Below are 26709 nucleotides of genomic sequence, written 5' to 3' on the forward strand. Positions count from 1 at the left end.
TGCCTAAAATTGGAAAATGATTGTGTATTCCACCTATAGTAGAATGACTCTGGGTATTTTAATTCCTGGTTTATTATCTTTTTAAAAAAATTAAGTACCATGTCATATTATGTTTAAATATGTATGGAGCCTTAATGAGAGTAAGTTTTTATTTCATATTCTTAGCTTACTTTAGAAACAAGAAAAGAGGGCTGGTTAGATAGTTCTGTGGTTAAGAAGAATTGCCACTCTTGCAGAGAACCTTGAGTCAGTAGACAGAACTCATACAGTGGCCAATAATCACCCATAACTCCAGTTCCAGGGAATCAGAGGCCCTGTTCTACCCTCAGTGGGCACCAGGCTCACAGATAATACCCATACTTGCATTTAGGAAAAACACACATACACATTAAATAATAAATGTTTTAAAATAAGAAGTTACTATTTATTAAACATTTCTTATATATTGAGTCATTTAACACTCATAATCATTTTATTACTATTATGGGCTCACTAAAAATATACATAAGGTTAGGTCAGAAAAGTATCAGGGCCAGCCTTGAACCTTAGAAACTAAGTACTCTTTAAAAATTGTATGTATGTGCGTGTGTGTGTGCGTGTGTGTGTGTGTGTGTGTGTGTGTAAAACAACAATTAATTAAAAAGAGGTCATGAGTTTGAAAGAGAGGAATTGTGTGTGTGTGCATGTGTGTGTGTGTGTGTGTTTGTGAAAGAGAGAGAGAGAGAGAGAGAGAGAGAGAGAGAGAGAGAGAGAGAGAGAGAGAGAGAGACTTGTGAGTTTTATGTGCACCATATGGAACTTGAGTTACATAGGTTGTGGTGACAGAGTGGGATCTGGAAACTGAACCTGGCTTCTCTGCAAGAACACATAGACTTAACTCTGAGACATCTCTCCAGACTCAGACATTCATCTTTATTAGTCTTTACTAGTATCCTGGTCCTTGACTTCCAAGATAAAAATCCAATATGTCTTTACAGTCCAGATCATGCTCTAACCTCCAATTCTTGACACTATACTCAGAGATGTATATGAAGAATCAGAAATGTGTATTTCATTTATGTTTCAAAGAACCATTTCATACACATTGTGGTATGTACTTTTGCCTCCATGTTATTGAACAAAATTCTGTTGTGTTATTACATCATTGTTTCTGTTAGACAAATTATTGTTAAGAAAACAATAGAGAATAAACATTGAGAGAAATGGAGATCTTGTGGTTATATTATTAGTCCCTAATATGCATGAGATTGGGAATACATACTTGTTTTGAAATAAATATTTATAATTTTTTTAGAAAGGCTTACACTACTTTGGGAACAGTTTCTATCTAATCCCTGTGGAACCACAAGATTCTGCATTTAAACAGTTTTTAAGTAAACAACTAAAGCACAGTGTTTGAAATGTAGGAGAAAAATATGGCTTGTATAGCATTTATTCTCTCATTTTATGTTGGTTCTTGGAGTTTTCAAAAGCTGGAGATTAGTGCAAAATAATTTGTTTGGAATCTTTGACAAATGTAAATTTATGTTGTATCTATATTCTATGTGAGAACCCTATCCAAAAACATTAAATGTTGGGAAAGGGAAAAGAGATAGCTTGTCAGTTAAGATTAATTGGGGATCTTGCAAATGACCTGGATGTAGTTTCCAGCACCACATGGCATCTCACAATCACCTGTGACTCCAGTTCCAGGCAATTGGAAGCCAGCTTCTGCCTCCATGGGCTCCTGGATGAACATAATGCTTAAAAACTCATGCAATCATACCTATATACACATAAAAATAAATAGTGAGATGATAGAGAATATATATGACTGTCTATAGAACATCACTTCTTAAAGAAAACTTTGACAAACCTCTTGAAAAACTAGCAAGCCTCAAAATCTGAAATTGTAACTTAAAACTGAGAGGACCCACTATAAACCTTAACATTTCATTTTTCAGAAAATACACCAGTGTGAAAAGTGTAATAATCCTCTCTCCTTTTTATTCTTTTATTAACTTACTAGTATGGGTATGCAAACAAAACCACTCAAAATACTTCACTATCTACAATTCTTTCCTAGACATTACTATTGTTTATGATAGCAATCATAGTTTCTACTAATAATAATTATAATAAAAAGAACAAACACTATTAAAATCATCTCTTCTGGTCATCAAGCGTATTTGCAACATTATTGGAAAATATCTAACTGAAGACATTTTTCTTTAAGGTGAATAAAGTGCTGTGGGAGTGGAGTCACAGGAGTGGGGAAGGAGTTGGGGGATAGAGTTAGGACAGATACTTGGGCAAGGAAAGAGTTAATGGGCAGAGAAGTATAGAGGATGAGCAGAGAAGATAACCTTTAGCATACACTTTGTTAGAGAACGCTCAGATAATATCGAACGACTTCTATGATATTTGAAAAAATAATAAACATTTTGTATATCTCTTTGCTCCTCTAGCAGAGTAATTTAAACAAAAATGAAAAGGAAAAAAAAAGAATTTCCACTTTAATTCTCATCTTGGTACTGAGTAGGTAATCTCTAGAATTCCACTTAATCTTGTTGATCCTTATATATTCCTAGTTAAAATAGCATAATGCCACTTACTGACCAGATTGTTAGACAATACAAATGCTGGCAGGGTAAATAAAATCCTTAGAGGAATCCTTTGCAAAGAACAAGGCATTACTGTTGTTATCTACTCTCTGGTTCTCTTATAGGTCTTGTTCTGAAGCTTAGTTTCAGACATCTGATGTGGTGTGGTATATCAACAAAGGGAAAACAACTTAGAAACTAAAAAATATGGACAACACTAGAAAGAATCAGTGTTAAACAGGACTAGTGAAAGGTTGGACACTGGGCTATCCCCGTTGGCCATTTCTGAGTGACAGTTTGGGGAGATACTTCTTAAAGTGTTATTTGTTGCCGTTTATAATAGCCCATCTCACTTTACCAGTAGGATTTGAGCCTCCCTAATCTGCAAATACAAAATGTAAAATGCTAAAGCATCCCAAACTTTTTGAGCATCTGCAAGATATTGCAAAGAACTGCATGCCTGGTGTCATAGGACAGATCACAGTCAAACAGGAACCAAGTGGGGTATAATATCGCCTGTAGCATACGTGCACAATATGCATATGAAAAAAAAACGAACTTCAGGTTTAGACATTTCCCTAGTTTTAATTTTGTTGCTGTGATAAAACACCCTGAGAAAATGAAACTTAGAGGAGAAAGGACAGGATTTCACTGCTTAAGGTTTAAGTTTACAATCTATCCTGCAGGAAGGCCACACACAGGGACCTGAAACTGGTCATTCCACATCCTCAGTCAAGAGCAGGGAGAAGGGATGTACCTGTGATGCCTGGTGGCTTGCTAGCATTCTTCACTCTTAAGTACCTCAGGGTCCATGCCATGAAATATTAACAACATTCTGGATGGATACTTACACATACCTCTAGGCCAATCTGATGAAGAGAGGTTCTCATTAAGACTCTTTTCCAAGGTGATTCTAGACTGTGTAAAGTTGATAGTTACAATGAAGCTGAGGAGGAGGGTGATTCTATAATAAGACCAGCAGTCTCAACTAACCTGGACCCCCAAGATCTCTCAGACACTGAGGCACCAACCAGGAAGGATATACCAGCTGATATGAGGCCCCCAACATATATACAGCAGATAACTGCTGGGTCTGGACTCAATCAGAAAAGATGCATCTAACCATCAATAGACTGGAGGCCCCAGGTAATGGGGAGATCTGGTGGGGTGAGAGTGGGGTTGGGAGTGGGGGTGTGGGGACATCCTCATGGAAACAGAGAAGGCCTATGGTATGTGGAACAGTAAGAGGGTGGACCAGGATGGGGATAAAGTCTGGACTGTAAAAACAGATTAAATTTTTAAAAAATGAGACATGAATAAGGAGACACCCCTCTCCCAGTCTCAGTCTCAAGATACATCACTATTTTGGAATGCAATTATTCCAAATCTAGGGGAAATACAACACACCTCTGGAACCACATGTTCAGACAGAGGATATTCAAAAACCTTACTGTCTTTCTGAAAGTAGCTGGAATGACTTCTGTTAGCTACAACTAAGTATGACACCCAACAAATGTAAGTTCCCACAGCTGTTGCTATTGTTAATTCAGAAGCAGGTTGCAGCCCTAAATGAGAAATTTCAGACAATTAATTTAAGAATGGAACAGGCTGCCCGTGGAGATTGTAAATTAACCCCATCAGAGGTTTCTGAGCTGTAAATGCTTAAAGAGTTATGAAAGAGATTCCTAATAAAGCATACTGCTTTTTTTTTTGCTGTGACCCCTGAAACTGTTTCAAGGGCTGCAACCTAGTCCTTGTATTTTTTGAGATTGCTTCTAGTGAGGTCTGCAGGAGCTCCAAGGGGTGTGAATCATCTTATTCAAAGAAACAGAGAAAGTGAAAATGAATCCCTCCCTCCCTCCCCTTGTACTTCCAACCCATTATAACACTGGCTGAAGGGGTGTTCCAACTTGCACTCAGCAGCAAGTACACTAGCAGCCAAAAGAGCCAGATATGACTCTTTAACAAGCATAATTCTTGTCTCTGTCTGGATTTTGCTTAGTTCTACTACTTGAAATGCTTTTTAAAATGGTTCCCACTTCACCACAAACACTGCATTTGTAATTAAATCAATAAATTATATACGATGCAATATAATTAAGTGGATTTAACCAATTCTTAATAAATGTTAACAGCTTTATGTAGTGAACACAACAACACAATCTTATAAGCAGTGTGTTGCAATAAATTCAAAATTGAGGAAACACACTAATGGGGAAATAATCTTAATAAAATACCAGTTAACAAGTACATCCCTCATTAACTGAAACCCCATGTCGTATCTCCTGTTGGAAGAAAAGTTAAATCATAGCAAGATAAATACATGCCGAATCTATCTTCAGTCTCAAGCATGTGATAGCATATGTTTCAAATTACAGTCATGCCTAAATGATTGACATTTGTTAGAAACCACAGTTTGAAATCTGAGTCTTGATCTTTTCATAGACTGGGTAGCAACAAGTACTATGGTGCTCTCCTTAGACAATGGCAGTAAGCCACACTCCCAGTTAGCTAGAGGATCATTAGTGTTAGCCACCAAATCCCAAGGGCAAAGTGGCAGTCTAGTATTTGGAAGGCTGGATATATAAAATACATGTTTAGATTTAGGATATTTTTTATTCATAAAGGTTTTATTTATGAAAACTGTTCTCTTTGTGTGTTTGTGGTGTGTGTGTTTGTGGTGTGTGTGTTTGTGGTGTGTGTGTTTGTGGTTTGTGGTTTGTGTGTTGTGTGTGTATGTGTATGTATGTATGCGTGTGTGTGTGTGTGTGTGTGTGTGTGTGTGTGAGTCTTATATTGACAAAATAAATTCCCACAATCTCTCAGGGTTTATCACATGTATTTTCAGAATATATACAAATGCCCAGAAATACAGTCCAGAATTTATTGCAAACCATTGTATTTAAATCAACATTAGCTCTTTTCACTATATACTATTTTGTTTCTATTTTACATGTATAGAGATTTTGCTTATGCCTCTGTTTGTGTACCACATGTATGCCTGGTGCCCACAGAGGACAGAAGTGGACATTGGATTCCTGAAGCTAGAATTAGAAGTGGATTATGAGCTCCTATTGAGGTGTTGAGAATTAAACCAAGATCTGGGAAAGAACAGCCAGTGTTCTTAATGGCTGGGCCATCTCATTAGCCTAACCACAAAATATTTATTGATAAATTCAAACAAGTCTTCTCTCTACAACATAGTGATTTTCAGTGTAAATATATATATTTGTTTTTACTATCCTAGGTTTTTTGTTACTCTAAAGTTGCAAAGCTTCTGCAAGGGAAAAGACACCATCAATAAGACAAAAAGACCACCAACAGATTTGGAAAGGATCTTTACCTATCCTAAATCAGATAGGGGACTAATATCCAATATATATAAAGTACTGAAGAAGGTGGACTCCAGAAAATCAAATAACCCCATTAAAAATGGGGCTTAGAACTGAACAAATATATATATTTCAGTGTAATATATATCTCTATATCTGTATCTATATCATCTATCTCTTTCTCTATCTCTATCTCTATCTCTATCTCTATCTCTATCTCTATCTCTATCTCTATCTCTATCTCTATCTCTACCGTGTCTGATATATAAAAGACCTGTAAAATGTATGGAATTCCTCATACCATTGCCATTCCTCAAGACATCTACATTTAATTTTTGAGTCTTTGACTCACTTGGGTCCTGCCTTTTTTGTCTGTCATTATTTATTAAATAAATCACATTTTTTTCAAATCACATATAATTATCTCTTACTTTCCAGTCAGATCATGACAATCCTGGGGCTTAAAGAATAGTGCAGTATTGAAGAGTACTTGTGGTTCTTGCAGAGGCCCCAAGTTCAATTCCCTGAACCAAGAATGAAGCTTACTACAATCTGTGTAACTCTATGTTTAGGATATCTGGTGCCCCTTTTGACCTCTGTGAACATTGAACACACATTATATATATATATATATATATATATATATATATATATATATATATACAAAACACAAATTCACATAAAATAACTTTTATAAATTCGGACTTTTCTTTTTTACTGAAAAAATCAAAACCAACACTAACTGTAGAATATATATATATTATATTTTATAAGTATATATATATATATGTAATGTACACAAACACATATATGTATACACACATATATGTATACACACACACACACACACGTGTGTGTGTGTGTGCTAATATAATGACATTTAATTCTGCTTCTCATACTAACCCTGAAAAATCAAATGTCAAATGTCTTTTAGAAATGGATTTTTTTAGGAATTTTTCCCCTGTAACCATATCTTCAAGGCTTTTCCCTACTTTCTTCTCCCTAGTTTCAGTGTCTCTGGTTTTATGTGGAGTTCCTTAATCCACTTAGATTTGACCTTAGTACAAGGAGATAGGAATGGATCAACTCGCATTCTTCTACATGATAACCACCAGTTGTGCCAGCACCATTTGTTGAAAATGCTGTCTTTTTTCCACTGGATGGTTTTAGCTTCCTTGTCAAATATCAAGTGACCATAGGTCTGTGGGTTCATCTCAGGGTCTTCAATTCTGTTCCATTGGTCTACTTGTCTGTTGCTATACCAGTACCATGCAGTTTTCATCACAATTGCTCTGTAGTACAGCTTTAGGTCAGGCATGGTGATTCCACCAGAGGTTCTTTTATCCTTGAGAAGAGTTTTTACTATCCTAGGTTTTTTGTTACTCTAAAGTTGCAAAGCTTCTGCAAGGGAAAAGACACCATCAATAAGACAAAAAGACCACCAACAGATTTGGAAAGGATCTTTACCTATCCTAAATCAGATAGGGGACTAATATCCAATATATATAAAGTACTGAAGAAGGTGGACTCCAGAAAATCAAATAACCCCATTAAAAAATGGGGCTTAGAACTGAACAAAGAATTCTCACCTGAGGAATACTGAATGGCAGAGAAGCACTTGAAAAAATGTTCAACATCCTTAATCATCAGGGAAATGCAAATCAAAACAACCATGAGATTCCACCTCACACCAGTCAGAATGGCTAAGATCAAAAATTCAGGTGACAGCAGATGCTGGCTAGGATGTGGAGAAAGAGGAACACTCCTCCATTGGTGGTGGGATTGCACGCTTGTACAACTACTCTGGAAATCAGTCTGGCAGTTCCTCAGAAAATTGGACATAGTACTACCAGAGGATCCAGCAATACCTCTCCTGGGCATATATCCAGACGATGTCCCAACCGGTAAGAAGGACACATGCTCCACTATGTTCATAGTAGCCATATTTATAATATCCAGAAGCTGGAAAGAACCCAGATGCCCCTCAATAGAGGAATGGATACAGAAAATGTGGTACATTTACACAATGGAGTACTACTCAGCTATTAAAAAGAATGAATTTATGAAATTCTTAGGCAAATGGATGGACCTGGAGGGCATCATCCTAAGTGAGGTAACCCAATCTTATGTACTCACTGATAAGTGAATATAAGCCCAGAAACTTAGGATACCCAAGATATAAGATACAATTTGCTAAACACATGAAACTCAAAAAGACCAAAGTGTGGACACTGTGCCCCTTCTTAGAATTGGGAACAAAACACCCATGGAAGGAGTTACAGAGACAAAGTTTGGAGCTGTGACGAAAGGATGGGCCATCTAGAGACTGCCATATCCAGGGATCCATCCCATAATCAGCTTCCAAATGCTGACACCATTGCATACACTAGCAAGATTTTGCTGAAAGAACCCAGATATAGCTGTCTCTTGTGAGACTATGCAGGGGCCTAGCAAACACAGAAGTGGATGCTCCCAGTCAGCTATTTGATGGATCACAGGGCCCCCAATGGAGGAGCTAGAGAAAGTATCCAAGGAGCTAAAGGGATCAGCAACCCTATAGGTGGAACAACATTATGAACTAACCAGTACCCCGGAGCTCTTGACTCTAGCTGCATATGTATCAAAAGATGGCCTAGTCGGCCATCACTGGAAAGAGAGGCCCATTGGACTTGCAACCTTTATATGCCCCAATATAGGGGAATGCCAGGGCCAAAAATTTGGAGTGGGTGGGTAGGAGAGTTGGGGAAGGATATGGGGGATTTTGGGATAGCGTTGGAAATGTAAATGAGGAAAATACCTAATAAGAAATATTTTTTTAAATCTTACAACAACAACAAAAGAGAAATGGATTTTTTTCTTTTTACTATATAACTGTAGGAAAAACAACACCCTCCCAAAATTGTATTTGAAATATGAAATCATTAAGTTTCTTTCATAAATGTATCAGCAAAAAAGAGTAGGATAGTTTATAGTCATAGAAACTTTTTCTGATACATAAATGTATGTGTTCATAGTAATATCAATTAAATTTCCACATTATAACAATGGATATGCAATTATATGCTATTATTCAATACATATGTTTGTTTATATATATATATATATATATATTTGTGTATAGATATAGATATATATATAGATATAGATATAGGCTAAAAGCACAGTCACTAACAAGATCATATTTGTTTAAGTCAGCATTATGTTCAAAACTTATTAAAATATTCTAGTGATTTGAACCAAATACATGTTTACTGTTTTTAAGCTAACATAATTATAGGAGATTCACTTCTTTCTGTACATCTTCAACTCGGATACATTCCTAAAAGGGAAACTCTATCTAGAATCAGCCTGTTGCTAAAATATCTCATAGATCATCACCACAATAGCTTCTACAAAAGCTGCACCCAGTAGTCATCTATTCATAATTATTGTCCAAAATAGCATCAGGTTGCCACCCTATATTCAAAGAAGCATAAAGCATATTTTAAGGATGCTGCTACCATCCTCACACCCCACCCCCAATATGATGCCAATAGAAAAAATGACAAAAGTTCAATATATGCTGAAGGGGAAAAAGAACAGTTTTTCTTAGCTCACCTACACATTAACAGAGAAATAAATGAAGGGCTAGGAAATTCAATAATTTACCTGCATCAAGAAAGTTAATTTCAAAAACATAACTGCATTCTCACATTATACTTGCCTAAATGATGTCAGAAATGTTTGGATAACTTGTTCACAAATCATGATCCAAGAATGATTTATTTGACTTGACAGTCACACAATGGTATTGGATTAATCAACTGGACAAGAACTGTGGTTTACTTGATCCTATACTATGTCATATATATATATATATATATATATATATATATATATATATATATGTATATATATATCTGCAGCCAGATAAATTAAATAACTTTCAATATTCTTTTGGGTAAACATCTTTTACAAGGTCATATGCAGATATGATAATTCTTTGATTAAAATCCTCCATTGTTCTCTTATCACACGCCACCCCCCACATACTCCTTTATCCATAAGCCCTTCTCCCACTTTCATGCCTTTTTAATGTCTTACCGGTTTTTCTCATCACTGCTTACTTGGGCCTGAGTACTGGGTGATTTGAGTGCTGGACAAGTATCAGTGGATATATCACTGTCTATACTGATTCCTCTCCCCCTTAATATTTTACTGGTTTATAGATCTCCTGAGATGTGTGTGACATTAGGGGTCTCTCTTTTCTCCATAATGGAATGTTGATAAGCCTAATCTTGTGCCGGTGCTATGTAAGTACTCACCACTGCTTTCATTTCATGTGTATATCAACCATGTGTTGCCCAGAAGAGAGCATTTTACAGCTATCCATTCCCACCTTTCCTCTCTGACATTGTAGCTCACCATAGCTCTTTGGCTGACATTTCAAAAATCCTTTCATCACAAATGTTCTATTTACATGCACACATGTGTAAGAGGGAATCTGAATTCTGACATCATCCTGCTATAACCACATATCAGCACTCTTCATCGTCAGAATTTTCTCTTCTGTTAAGGGAGCTTTCTCATTGCACACTGCTTTATTTCAAGCACAGGTGACTCCAACATAGTCACACAAGTCTGTGATTTGGGGAACACAGATTTTGGCAATTGTCTTACTTGAAAGCACACTGTGATGTGCTTGGTTTAGATGAAACTTGCAGTAGAATTATTGTTCCATATCTCTCACAAAAGATGTATCCGACATAGTTCCTCAATAATCCTTAAATCACTTTACATTTCTTATATTGCTTGAAGATAGTTTAGTTGTCATTATTTTACATTTTAAACTGATTTTCTTCTAATATGATATTCCTAACACAATAGCATTTAATTCTGCTTCTAATACTAACCCTGAAATTGTCAAATGTCCTTTATTAATATTATTCTTTTTACTATATTGCTCTGGAAAACAATAACATCCTACTAAAATTGTGTTCTAAATATTTAAACTTTAACTTCATTTCATAAATGTATCATCACAAAAAAGAATAGGGTAGTTTATGATTATAAAAATTGTTTCTGAGACATACATTTATGTGTTGATGATATCAACTACACTTCAATATTATAACAATAAACACAATTACATCATAGACTAAAATTATTTTATTGCTGCATAATGAGGCTTCCATTATTACTTTTGCTTTTATGAATAAACCAATTTGAAAAGAACAATGTGATTTTATTAAATGTTTCCAAAAAAGGAATATAAGTATCTTAACATATGAATGTAAGTAATGATTGTTGTGTGGGGTGTTAGTGTATTTTAATTTACCCTCTCCAACAAAAGCAGCCTGTATAAATCTGACATATACAGGGCCAGAATCAATCAGCATTTATTGCAGTGAATACTTCAATGGCAAGTGGTTGGTCTCCTTTATCTGAGATATCAAGGATCCATCAACCAGAGTTTTGCCAAATATTTCTATAAACCTTTTTTAATAGAAAAAAAAACTTCAAACAATATTTTACTTAGACATTATAAAGCACACCAACTATCAGCAAGAAATATTATACTGTATCAACTATGTTTGCAAAAATTTGAAGTTTATAACTCAATCTATAGGCTTACAGTAACCCATAATTATATACATATCAAGTTCTCTTGTGTTGCAAAACACTTTTAGGAAACAAAATAACTTTATAATGTATTAATCTAACTATTTCAATATAGAGTGGGGATATCTGCACTGGGGGAGGAGGTATGGGATGTAGAAGAGTCAGAGATTGGACAGGGAGGAGATAAAATCTGGAATATAAAAAAAATAGGATTAAACTCATGGAGATATTTATTTGTTTCATGCATTTGCCTGCAAAAGTCGGGATGTCTTCATTCTTAATAGCTGAGTAGTATTCCATTGTGTAAATGAACAACATTTCCTGTATTCATTCTTCTATCATGAGAAATCTGGGTTGTTTCCAGATTCTGGATATCATGAGAAAGGCTGCTATTAACACAGTAGAACATGTGCCCCTGTGGTACAGTGGGGTATTTTGGGGGTATATTCTCAAAAGTGGTATTACTGGATCTTCAGGTAGATCTATTTCCAATTTTCTGAGGAGCCTCCAGACTGATTTCCAGAGTGGTTGTACCAGTTTGTAGTCTCACCAGCAATGGAGGAGTGGTCCTTTTTCTTCACATCCTTGCCAACATGTGTTGCCACCTAAGATCTTAGCCATTCTGGTTGGTATAAGGGAGAATCTCAGTGTCATTTTGATTTGCATTTCTCTGATCACTAAGGACTTTGAACATTTCTTTAGGTGCTTCACAGCCATTCGAGGCACCTCTATTGTGAATTCTGTTTAGTTTTATACCCCATTTTTTGATTGTGTTGTTTGGTCTTTTGGTGGTTAACTTCTTGAGTTCTTTATATATTTTGGATATTAGCCCTCTATCAGATGTGGGTTAGTGAAGATTTTTTTCCCAACCACTATGTTGCTGATTTGTCTTATTGACTATGTCGTTAGCCTTACAGAAGCTTTCTAGTTTTATGAGGTCCCGTTTATTAATTGTTGGTCTTAAAGCATCAGCCATTGGAGTTCTGTTTAGGAAATTTCCCCCTGTGCCAATGAGCTCAAGGCTCTTTCCCACTTTCTCTTCTATTAGATTCAGTGAGTCTGGTTTTATATTGAGTCCTTGATCCACTTGGACTTAAACTTTGTGCAAGGTGACAAATATGGTTCTATTTTCATTTTTCTACATACAGAAAGCCAGCTAGACCAGCACCATTTATTGAAGATGCTTTCTTTTTTTCCAATGTATATTTTTGGCTTCTTTGTCAAAGATCAAGTGTGGGTAAGTGTGTGGTTTTATTTCTCTGTCTTAAATGTTATTTCATTGATCAACTTGTCTGTCTCTGTAACAATACCATGCAGTTTTTTATCACTATTGCTCTGTAGTAAATCTTAAGGTCAGGGATGGTGATTCCCCAAGTCATTCTTTTATTGATAAAAATTATTTTTGCTTATTTTTTTCCTTTCAAGATTAATTTGAGAATTGCTCTTTCCATGTCTTTAAAGAATTATGTTGGGATTTTGATAAGTTTTGCAGGCAAATGGAAGGAACTAGAAACCATCATCATGAGTGAGGTATCTCAGACCAAAAGGATATGCATGAACTGCAGGGATGAGAAGGGAGGGGAGCCTGAGGAAAAGAAGGTCCTGCCACAGGCTCAAAGTGGAATCCAGCTCAACAGGAGGTCCCAAAGCCTGACACTATTACTGAGGCTATGGAGCACTCACAAAAAGGTACCCATCATAACTGCCCTCCAGAAGACCCAACGAGCAGCTGTAAGAGTCAGGTGCAGAAGGGGTAATGCTGGATCCTCTGGCAGTATTATATACAATTTTCTGAGGAACTGCCAAACTGATTTCCAGAGTGGAAATTACCAGCTTGCAATCCCACCAGCAACGGAGGAGTGTTCCTCTTCCTCCACATCCTCAACAGCATCTGCTGTCACCTGAGTTTTTGATCTTAGCTATTCTGACTGGTGTGAGGTGGAATCTCAGGGTTGTTTTGATTTGCATTTCCCTGATGACTAAAGATGTTGAACATTTTAAAGGTATTTCTCAGCCATTAGCTATTCCCTCAGTTGGGAATTCTTTTTTTTTTTCTCTGTACCACAATTTTAATAGGGTTATTTGGTTTTCTGGAGTCTCACTTCTTGAATTCTTTGTATATATTGGATATTAGCCCTCTACCGGATTTAGGATTGGTAAAGATCTTTTCCCAATCTGTTGGTTGCCTTTTTGTCTTACTGAAGGTGTCTTTTGCTTTACAGAAGCTTTGCAATTTTATGAGGTCCCATTTGTTAATTATTGATCTAACAGTACAAGCCATTGGTGTTCTATTCAGGAACTTTTCCCCTGTTCCCATATGTTCGAGGCTCTTCACCACTTTCTCCTCTGTAAGTTTCAGTGTCTCTGGTTTTATGTGAAGTTCCTTGATCCACTTAGACTTGAGCTTTGTACAAAGAGATAAGAATGGATCAATTTGCATTCTTCTACATGCTAACCACCAGTTGAGACAGCACCATTTGTTGAATATGCTATCTTTATTTCCACTGGGTGGTTTTAGCTGCTTTGCCAAAAATCAAGTGACCATAGATTTTTAGGTTCATTTCTGGGTCTTCAAATGTATTCCATTGATATACCTATCTGTTGCTGTACCAGTACCATGCAGGTTGTTTGTTTGTTTGTTTGTTTTATCATCACAATTACTCTGTAGAACAGCTTGAGGTCAGGGATGGTGATGCCACCAGAGGTTCTTTTATTGTTGAGAATAATTTTTGCTGTCTTAGGTTTTTTGCTATCCCAGATTAATTTGCAAATTAACTTTTCTAACTCTATGAAGAATTGAGTTGGAATTCTGATGGGGATTTCACTGAAACTGTAGATTATTTTCAGCAAGATAGCAATTTTTACTATATTAATCCTGCCAATCCATGAGCATGGAAGATCTTTCCATCTTCTGACATAGTACTATCAGAAGATCCAGCAATACCTCTCCTGGGCATATACCCAGAACATGTTCCAACATGTACTAAGGACAAATGCTCTACTATGTTCATAGCAGCTTTATTTATGATAGCCAGAAGCTTGAATGAACCTATATGTCTCTCAACAGAGGAATGGATATAGAAAATTTGGTACATTTACAAAATGGAGTAGTATTCAACTATTAAAAACAATAAATTTATGAAATTCTTAGACAAATGGATGGATATGGAGGATATCATCCTAAGTGAGGTAACTCAATCTCAAAAGAACACACATGATATGCACTCACTATTAAGTGGATATTATCCCAGAAGCTTGCAAAACACATGAAACTCAAGAAGAAGGAAGAGCAAAGTGTGAATACTTCAGTCCTTCTTAGAAGGAAGAAGAAAATACCCATGGAAGGAGTTACAGAGACAAAGTGTGAAGCAGAGACTAAAGGAATGACCATCCAGAAACTGCCCCACCTGGGGATCCACAATAGTGTCTGGGTTTGGTGGCTGTCTGTGGAATAGTTTCTGCTATATTATCAATTCTGGATCCTCATTGGGACTACTCATGGATCTCTTGTTGTTGCCCTATTTCACAGAGATCCTGCAGTGTTGGATCTGCAGGACTGGCCCCTTCACCCTGAAGTTCATAGTTAGGGTATCAGTTTCTGTGGCCCAACTCAAAGCCCTGAATCTGGGCCTGGAGGTAGCTGACTTGGCCAGCCTGCCAGCCTGCCTACATCTTCACCCTGAGTAGAAGCTCTCCATCACTGCCCTGGCTAGCAATACAATGCCACTGCTGTAAATGGGTAGGGCTGCCTCTCCTGCTATCATGTCCTTAAGTCAGATTTACCTGAATCCATAACACTACTGTGAGCTCTATTGTCTTGCCTGTGCTCCAGCTAGTGAGGGGCATGACTAGCTCTCATGGTCTTATGACCATAGGGCCAGCTCTTCAGGTCTCATGACCATGTGGCCAGCTCTCCAGCACACTGCAGGTGATAAGGGAAGAAGTGGGAGAAGGTATCTCTCCCATGGCCATTCGACTACACAGCAGAGGAGTAGCAGGGCCAGATCTCTGGCACTCATGACTCAGGCCAGCTTCTTCACACTCCTGCGACTTGATGCAAGACCCACTCTTGTTTCCTAGGGATGCAGCTGGCAAGGCATGAGGCCAGTTCTCCCAAGTGCTGCCACAAGTGATTGGTGGGGCCAAATCTGAGTACCCCTTGGATATCAATGAGGTCCCAGGAGGCAGCACAGACCTGGGATATCTGCATGGCTTTTGAGAGTAATATGGGCAAGGCACATTGACACAGACACCTATTACTCCATGGCATTAGACCCAGACATGGCCCTCATTGGCAGCCCAGTCATGACTTTACCCTGGCCTCAATTAGCATCACAGGCTACTCAAATTAGCTGTTCCTATCCACTCTTATGTCTCTAGACTTGCCTTTCTTTCTTTCCCATATCTCTAGCCCATACTTGCAAAAAGTAGTGGCTCTACCTGGGTACAGGCCATACAGTGGGTGGGACTTCTGAGTGCCCCACCTGCTCTGGGGGAGAGTCTATTTTTGTCTTCAAATGTATGTCCAACCCAAAAATTCCAAAGGACATATGTCTCCGGCCAAGGTTAAACACAGCACAGTAAAACTAACTCAAGGTAGAGTAGTCCAGAATCATGGTTAAACTGCCAGCACAACTACCTAGAAAGAATGGCAGATAGGCCAGTGATGAGAGGTAAACACAGGGAAACATGTGAGTCAGCTATGGGTCTCCATGGTGCAGGTACTGCTCTTCTTCCTGGGCAGATGCAGCTCAGTGACTCACACTGCTCACACTGTGGTTTTCTCAAAGGCACAGGCCCACTGGTGCTTGCATTTGTTACAGGTTCTATTGATGGACAGTATAATTTCCCTATTTCCCATGGACCAAAAACAGCAACCTTCTTACAATACAAGAAATAAGAGTCATCAAAATGAAGCCAGTACAGTGTTGTCAGGTTCACTGTCTCCTCATTATGGCAGTAAAGGATGTGGGCATGAGAGTGAGGAAAGCTAAGCAAGTTTTATTAAGGGTATTAAGTAGATGTAAGCAGGGCTGAAGAGATAGCTATGTGGCTAAGAGCACTGGTTGTTCTTCTAGAGGATCTTGTTTGACTCCTGGTCTACATGGATGCTTATAATTGTTCATAATTGAAGTTCAAGGGTATATAACACTCTCTTATGCTCTGTGAGGGCACATAGCATATATAGTGAACAGAAAGTTGTGCAGCTAGTCATACATATACAATAAAAGTATAAAGAAAACAAAGTTCCCAGTGTCTCTCCATTGAAAATTATTTTCACTGTCCCAGCAGCTACAAGTTGCAAATAGTTTCTTGGTTAGGAATGGGATTTTCTGACTCCTTCCCATTTTCCATTTTGGGATTTTGTCTGGCTTGCATATATTCAAGTCTTGGGCATGCTAGATCTTTGTGGGTTCATATGTGAACAAGACCCACTGTTTCTGGAAAATGTTATTTCCTTGGGTTCTCTACCACCCACCTCTGGCACTTACTATCTTTCTGTCTTCTCATCTACACAGATCACTGAGCCTTGAGTGAAGAGGATTGATCACATCCAAAGTCTCTGACTCTCTGGAACATTCTCAAGTTGTAGATCTCTGATGATCTCTCCATCGACTTGATGAAGAAGCTTCTCTAATAAGATTGAGTGATGTACCTATCTATAGCACTGTGTTAATTGGAGTCATTTTAGTGTTATGTTCATTTTGCAGACATTTTCTATGTGGGGCCAAATGACAAATATTTTGTGTTTTGAGAGGTTCTCGTCCATGGTATCTCTATTGCAACTCTGCAATACCTCTATATACAGCTTTAGATAATGTCTAGAAAAAAACAGGCATAGCTGTGTTCCATTCTTGCTCACAAAAACAGACAGTTGGCATATGGTTCCATGGGCTAAGATTTTCCACAGACAAAAGCAAATTGGAAAAGCAGCTAGAAAACAGAATACATCACATTCTATGAAGGAGCAATGAGATTAATTGTTGACTTCTGAATAGATTCAGTGAAAGCCCAAAGACAATGAATGTGCATTTTTCAATTTGATAAATGAAAACAAATGACAAATTTCAAACTCAATTTGATAGATTAAGAAATACTTATCTAAACAGAAGCAAAATAGTGATGTTTTCAGCAAAACACAATTCAAACATGTGTCAGTAGAAGAATCTTGCAAACAGAAATACAGAATTCTTCAGGCAGAAGCAAGTGGTGCCAGGGAAAATGACAGAAGCTGAAAAATTGCAAGGACAGAGCAAATTCAGCATCCAGATTCATCTAAATAGACTTCTACTGCAATGCATAATACCAGGTATTATATTCACTATCTGCCATATAAACTTAGAATAGCATACAGAAAGACCATCCAAGAGTTTAAACATCTCAAAATTAGCTGGGAAGTGGTCAAATATCACCACATCCTATATTATTCTAAATTAAAGGTAATTGTGGTGATTACTGTATTTTCTTAAATTATTTATTTAATTGTCTTATATTCCTGCTGAGCTACCCACTGATTGTGGTATATACTCCAGATTTTCAGCTTCGGCAAGGTTGCAATCAGTACTGGGATACAGCTGTCTTTGAATCACTTCTGCTCCTTTAAAATATCCTTTCTCATATTTTTGTGAATGCCTCCAATAAAATCCATTGGTTTACAAAGTTCTATTTTTGAGTTATCCTTAGTTTTGTCTGTTATCAATTACCTATCTGAGGTGAGTAGACACTTGCTAACACCTCTCTAGGAAGAGTATCACATAACCCTTGATCTTTCAAAAAAATACACCAAAAAGGAAACATGATTTGTTTCATCAAAAATCTGGACTATCAGTGTGCTTGTTATTCACAGCTGATCTTTTAGCCACAGCTTCTCAGCAATCACATACTATCAATTCAAAATACTATCTGAATAGCCCAAATAGTCTTTGCTTCCCTCTGAAACTTCATAAGCTAGGACTCCAATTCGGCATTTCTTTGAACACTTACCTTTCAAGATCTCATAAAACATTCCACTAAGCTTTGAACATTCAATGGCTTTTCCAGCCTGGAGTTCCAAACTCCTTGCATAGTTCTTCACAAAGCATCACAGTCTGCTCTGGCAAAGCAATACCTCATGGTCCAATACCACTCTGTGTCTTAGTTTGTTTCCTACTGCTGTGATAAAAGATTCTGAAGAAAAACAACTTGGGGGACAAACAGATTGATTTTGCTTACAGTTTATATTTCACCATGAAGGAAAATTGGTGCAGGGACTCAAGGTATAAATGTGGAGGCAGGAACTGGAGCAGAGGCAATACAGAAACAATGCACACTAGCTTGCTCAGCCTGTTTTCTCATACACCGTAGGACCACATCCCCAGAGGTGGAATCCCCAAGAATGGTCTTTGCACTCTCACATCACAAATTAATCCTCCACAGATGCCTACACAGATTTGACTACAGGCCAATCTGGTGGAGACATTTTCTCACCTGAGGGTTCCTCTTTCAAAACAACTCTACCTTCTGTCGCAGTAACAAAGATAACTGTCAGATATAGCACAGCAACCCAGCACTTAATTGGTGTGTCATTACTACATAGTGTGTTACTGTCATATTCCAGAAGGTTGTAAAGTTAACCATAAAAATTTTAAGAGGTGGATTCTTTTTCTTTCAGGTCAAAAAGACATAGTGGCATAGTGGGCACATCAGAGTTTACTGACAAGGAGAGAAAGTCATAAAGAACTATCCAAAGACCAACTGAAGAAGCAAAAGAATAAACAAACACTGAGCTCATGAGCAAAGCTAAAATTCTTGAAAGTAGAGGATTTCTGGAGACTTTCTGCTATGCACAACATCTACCGATTTTTTGTTGTTGTTTTATATATGTATATGTACCCAAGTGCATATGTATTAAATCTATGTGTGTTGTGTATAAATATTTGTGATGCATGGGTATTACAGTGCAAGCATGGAAGGCAGAGGATGGTGTCAGATAAGATGTCTTTCTAACATTCTCTACTTAATTTTCTTAAGACAGGTTTTCTCAATGAACAAGGATCTAAGCTGGTGACTGGAATGCCAACAGATTCCCCTAGCTCTCCCTCTCCTACAGTGCAGAGCTACAGGTGCACCACCTAACCATGCCTGACTTTTTACATGCATAATTAAGAATTGAACTCAAATCTTTATTCTTGTGCATGAAGTCATCTTGCTCCCTGAGCCATCTCTCCAGCTCCTTTTTGAGATACCTTAACGAGATCTTACTTATTTCCAAAGTTCTGTTTGTTTTATACTGACTGAAGAATGTGTATTCCATCATAACAATTGTGTCTCTCCTCTTTCACCTTTTCTCATAATTTCCACTTGTTCATTTTAAATCTGAAAGGGATCAGTTGATACACATTAACTTAGGCCCTACCAAGAAACCGGTGGTAACAGAAGAGATATAGATGTGAATGTTCCTCTCAGCACACTCTCCACCTAGTCAATCCATAATTCACTAAGAATGTCCATTTGCTCCAGCTGAGATTTTTGCCAGATAATCATTGCAAAATGGTTCATTGTGGAGGGTATCAGAATTTTCAAAGGTCATTAAAAGCCTTTGATTTGGAAAAGAAGCACACTGCTGTATTATTTTTGAACTACATAGGAAGAAAGTGAATATATTTGACTTTAAAGCATATCATTGTGGTATCTTGATAGGTACTATCTGATTTAATAGGTTTTAGATTCTAGATCGAGAGCAATTTAAAAGCATATCATTGCAGTATCTTGGTAGGTACTATCTGATTTAGTTGGATATAGATTCTAGATAAAGAGCAATATATATATATATATATATATATATATATATATATATATATATCAAAATGTTAGAATAAATATTATAACTGAAAAAAAGTGAATATACAATGACCTTGTGCTGAAGGTATGTGCTACAGATACTGCTTTTGGTAGGAAGGTCATTACAGAAATAAGCTGTTAGAAATACATCATTAGGTTGTTAGATGAATCATTCAGGGACATTAAGGTACTGTCCAGTTTTTCCCCAAAGTATCAGACAAAGTGTGTGATGGCTGCTTGCAAATGATTTATGTAGGAAAATGAAGAACTTGTCACAATCTTACTTCATAGAAAAACTTTTATGTGGGTCTATGTGTGTAGGTCAGTGGTAAAGCACTTGCCTAGAATATACAAGGTCCTGAAAAGATTTAATACTTAATTTATAAAGCATACATCACACTTATCAAAGTATTAAAGGTATCAATAAGTCCCTAAAGGTAATCCTTTTTCTTTATGAGGTTAGTCTGAAATATTATATGTGTACAAATATTTTAAACAGGTAGCATTCTGGACATTGAGGATTTAGAAAGATAATGGTAGAATATGCAATCTAAATCATTTCTGTCATGTGCATTCGGGTAGGTTGGGATAGTCTTCTACTCACAGAATTACTGCTTAAACAAACAAAAAACTATATATGCTTCAAAAAAGACATACTCCAAAATACAATATAAATAGTTAAAAATAAAATATAGGAAAAGATTTGCTATGCAAGAACTAAATACAAAACAACAAAGAAGTAGAATTGATGTCAAAGGGTACTACTTGAGAAATATAACAATGGCTTATATAGAAAAAGAACTGCATATGAAATCAAATCAGTGAGGATTATTTGCACATAATTAGTAAACAAAAATTAAAAAGATATGAAAAATATAACAAATCAATGGATAAACAAAACAGTCAATGAACAAAATGAGAGCTTCGATATTATATCCCAATAATCATTAGAATAAATTCATGCTAAGACTATATATATATATATATATATATATGTAAATATAATTCAACTGATACAATACAAAGCCTATCCCATAATCATAAGTCACATGAATTATCTATATTTTTTAAAACATATGACAATGTACATTCTACTAAGTCAGCAGCTATTAGTAAAGAGAGAGTGTGTATCTCAGTTGGTGTTCTATCGCTGTGAAGAGATATCCTGACCATCTTTCTATTATGAAAGAAAATGATTTAATTGTGGGTTTGATTACAGTTTTAAAGGTTTTATCCATTATCATCATGATGGGGAGCACAGAGGCATGCAGACATATGTTGGAGTTGTAGATGCAAACTGTATCCTGCCATAGACAGATAGAGCAAGACTTTGAGTATAATGTGAGCTGTAAGCATCAAAGCACACCCCCAGTGACTCATATGAGATCATACCACCTAATCCTTTTCAAATAGTGCCCCTCTGTTATGACTAAGGATTCAAATACATAAGCTTATGGAGACCATTTTCACTCACTCATTCCACCACATACCATTCCTTAGTCCCCATAACCTTGTAGTCATGCCATAATACAAAAATTTCATTCAGTCCAGTATCAAAACTCAGAATAATCTATCACAATCTCAACATTGTTTAAAAATCCAAAATTCAACATATCTTTTGAGACATGTGGCAATCTCTTAACTATAACCTCCTGTAAAATCAAAATCAAAAATCAAATCACATATGAGAGACAGAGAGAGATTTGATTAATTTCAAATGAGGCCTATTTTAACCACATTGAAAAAAGTCAGATAAATATCTAAAATATATCTAGAAAATTCAAATTGCTTGAAAAAATAATGAATTTCAAAATAACCCAAGAGTGAAAAGGATATTGGAATGGAAATTAGAAAGTTAGCATTGTTATGTTTAAGCTGAATAATAATGAACATGAAGCATGTTAAGACTTGTGATGAACTTGTAGAGAACTGATTGATTATAATGATATTTGTAACTTTAAATGAATATATTATAATAATATCCTGAAATTTATTCATAGACTACTTACTTTAAAGAGCTAAATTAAACATCCAAGAAAATAGAATAACAGAGATAACAAATATAAAAATGAACAATAAAAATGAATACAATTTTTAAAGAATGATTTTATGTGTGTATCTGTGTATATGTTTTTGTATGTGTACACATGTATGCATGCACACACATCTGTATGTATGTGACTATGTCACTATGAGCACGAGGAAGCAGAGAACAATGTTCAGGAATCTGTCCTCTCCTGCCAACATTTGAGTCCTGGACATCAAGCCTAGGCTCTCAGACTTGGTAGCAAACAACTTCACCATCTGACACATCTCTCTGTCCCTGAACATAATATTTAAATACAATTGTTCCTTCAATTTTGGTAAAGTCTGATAATTCCATCCATAGTTTAAAATAAGTGTAAAACACATTTGTTCCACCCAACTTCCAAATATCACAATATAACCTTGAACACCTTAAGCATATTCAGTAAATAAAATTAGGAAATATCATCTAGCACAGAGTCTACTTTATAACAAAATATTTGGCATTCCCTGCTTGTTGCTAAGACTTATACTGTAAGTAGAAATTAGAATGGCCATATTAATATTCCCTATTACTATACCCACTGAGAGTACATTGGCCTGAAATATGTGTAAAAGACTGAGGAGATCAGAAATGGATGCATCCATCAGTGACTGATAGCTGGATTTCTTTTCCATGTCTAGCATCTCAAGTGCAATATGTTACACGTAACTATTTAGGTAATAAATCAATTGCAAACATGCTTCTACTATCATCAAATAAAATATTATAAGTCAAGCTACTATAAATTGAAGAAAATCGCTATAGTAAATCTAAATAAATAAATGTAGTCTCTGAAAAAAAGAATTTAAAAAATGAACTAATCAACTCTTTTAAACACGAATATACAAATCACCAGTCTGGGGAAGTAAGAAAAAAATAACATCATGAAGATCATACATTTACAAGGGGCTATAATGGATGTTTATATTTTAAAATCTGAAACTTAAAATCATACTGAAAGAAAAATCATATAAAATAATTTTTAATGTATGTAGAACAAATAGAAAATATGAATATTTATTATGGATTAAAAATTAATTTGTACAAATAATATTGATTCAAGGAGATTTATCAGTAAAATGTCATCCTGATTCAAACTCAGGGCAAAAAACGGTATATTCTCAACTGCTCTTTAAGGCCACAAAATATTTAGTCAGATCACTTTACTTTCTAACAAATTATCATCAATTCAAGACTAAAAAGCAAACAGAAGAACCAGGTCTTCAGAACTAAGTTAAGTAAGTTCATCTCATGATTTCAACATGGACATATATTTAAAAGTCAAATAGGCCTCTAGGAAGATGTAACAGATGCACTCTTCTATGTTCATCCTTGTAAAAATAACTAAAAACTCTATACATTATCTGCATGACAAAAATAAGAAAAAATTCAAAGACTGGAAGCTTGGGAGCCATGAAATGCTATGAGGCTGATTCCTCCCTCCTGCCCCCTCTTTCTTAAGTCTGATACCTCAAAGGAAAACAAAATGAAAGAAACAGTGCTTTCAACAAAAGACATGAAGACAAGGGCCCACCATTTAGACATGAGGATGGATTGTAGAACTACTACTCAATATGGACAGTATTAGCCCATTAGGCAATAATGCAGACCTGTCCCTGCTGCTGGGGATAGATACAAAGAAAGCTCAGATTTGCACCATCACCAAACATTATGAAAGGTCTCTCACTCGCTGATATGATATAAAAATAGAGAATGGAGCACCAAGACTTTCAATATTGCCTAGATATAATAAAACCACCCATCCTATGATGTCATTGCACATCAAACAGACTAAACTAATGAGACATTTCTATTTCTACTATACAAGAAGGCTTTGAAATTCATAAGCAATACTCAAAATCAGCTTGATAATAAGAAAATTCCACTCTTTTGGCTTCCCTAGGCATAGAGCTGAAAAAAATCTTAATTTCTATCTCTAGCTAACCTTTAAGGTGGTATTTTCTCCTTTTCTGATAGATCAAATTGTCATTATAAAAAAAATAGCAAAGACATACAGCTTATATGAGATCTAAAACCATGCATGAAATTACTCATCATGTTTAGAGTTTTTCAAAATGTCCCCCCAAAAAAATATTTCTGAGTATAGTCAGATATGCTGGTATATCCCTTTAATCTTATCACTTAGGAGGCAAAGGCAGGTGTATCTCTGTGAGTTTAAGGCCAGCCTGATCTATATAATGAGTTTGAGGATAGTCGCGGCAGCATAGTGAGACCCTGTCTCTATATTTTTGGCAAATAAATAAAATAATTAGATACTATGCAGAGACCTATAGTAATTTGATGATTTTAAATCAACCATTATCAAAATGGTTGATCAACAATCATAAACGTTCTTGAAAACAAAAGGAAAACTTCAGAAAGTAAATAAAATCTAGTTAAATAAAAAAATAAGATTCAAAGAAAAGTAAAAGTTTTAGAGCAGAAATTACACTGTCAAAATTTAAAACCTCAGTAAATTGGCTCAGCATTATGAAGTGGAGACTTTGGGTTTCTTTGGAGGCTCAGTTGTATCATGTAATATTTTTCTGCATACTGTCTTATAAAAGGATGGTTTTGCTGAAGCAGACACATGGGACAATGTTTTGCTAAGAAAACACGTGTGGTGTTTTTCTAGAAGCAGCCTGAAATAAGGACATATGATGTTTTGCTAGAGCAGATGTTGGAGAGAACATGTGATGTTTGGAAATAAATATAACCCAACAAGCAGTAAACTATGCTGTGTGGTATTGGTTGAACTTGTCATTGTTTACTGGTCATCATTTGTCATGACCTTATAGAGAGAAATGCACCAAGGAAGTTCCTGGTCAGGTTCTGGCAGCTTCCTCCAGCTTTCCCATGCTTGGGTATCAAGCTTGGGTATCAAGGTTTCTTCTGGATTGATCTGCCATTGCTGATTCATGAATGGTGTTTGAGTGGAACAAGCTAATTCATGTTAAATGAACTGCTGATATCCTGAAAATGCAGACTGGACTCACTCCAAAGAACATTTTTTTTTTTTTTTTACACTCCAGATTGTGTTCCGCTCCTGGTCCACTCTTTGACCATTCCACATCCCATACCTCCTCCCTACACCCCTGTCTCCACGAGGATGACCTCACCCCCCATCCCCCACCCCAACAGACCTCTAAACTCCATGGGGCCTCCAGTCTCTGGAAGGTTAGGTGCATCTTCTCTGACTGAAACCAAACCCAGCAGTTCATGGCTGTATATGTGTTAGGGGCCTCATATCAACTGGTGTATGCTGCCTAGTTGGTGGTCCAGTGTTTGAGATATCTCGGGGGTCCAGTTTAATTGAGACTGCTGGTCTTCCTACAGGGTTGCCCTTCTCAGCTTCTTCCAGCTTTTCTCTAATTCAACTACAGGTGTCAGCAGATTCTGTCCATTGATTGGGTGTAAATATCTACATCTTACTCTTTCAGCTGCTTGTTGGATCTTTTGGAGGGCAGTCATGATAGGTCCCTTTTTGTAAGTGTTCCATAGCCTCAGTAATAGTATCAGGCCTTGGGCCACCCCTTGAGCTGGATCCCACTTTAGGCCTGTCACTGTACCTTCTTTCCTCAGGTTCCTCTCCATTTCCATACCTGCAGTTCTGTCAGACAGGAACAATTATGGGTCAGAGTTTTGACTGTGGTTGGTAACCCCATCCCTCACTTGATATCCCAACTTTCTGCTGGAGGTGGGCTCTATAAGTTCCCTCCCCTCACTGTAGGGCATTTCATCCCCTTGAGTCCTGAGAGTCTCTCACCACCCAGGGTTCTGATACATTCTGGAGCCCCCCACCCCCCGCAACCTCCTACCTCCAGTGGTTGTCTGTTTCCATTATTTCTGCTGGCCCTTAGAGCTTCAGTCCTTTTCTGTCACCCAATACCAGATCATGTTCCCCTTTTCCCCATCCCCTTCCACTTTCCCTCCCAGGTCCCACCCCCTATTCCCCTTTGTCATTGCTTTCTTCTCCTGCCCAAGTGAGATTGAAGAGACATCACTTGGGCCCATCGGCTTGTTGACCTTTTTGAGTTCTGTGACTGTATCTTGGGTACTGTGTACTTTCTTTTTTTTTTTTTTTTTCTTTTTCTTGTTCTTTTTTGCTAACATCCACTTATTAGTGAGTATATACCATGGTTGTCCTTTTTGGTCTGAGTTACCTCACTCAGGATGATATTTTCTAGTTCCTTCCACTTGCCTGCAAAACTCAGGATGTCCTCATTCTTAATAGCTGAGTAATATCCCATTGTGTAAATGAACCACATTTTCTGTATCTATTCTTCTCTTGTGGGACATCTGGGTT

The sequence above is a fragment of the Mus caroli genome, unplaced genomic scaffold (genome assembly GCF_978045245.1).
Source record: "Mus caroli unplaced genomic scaffold, Mus_caroli_1 scaffold_7, whole genome shotgun sequence".
In the NCBI taxonomy this organism is placed as follows: Eukaryota; Metazoa; Chordata; class Mammalia; order Rodentia; family Muridae; genus Mus; species Mus caroli.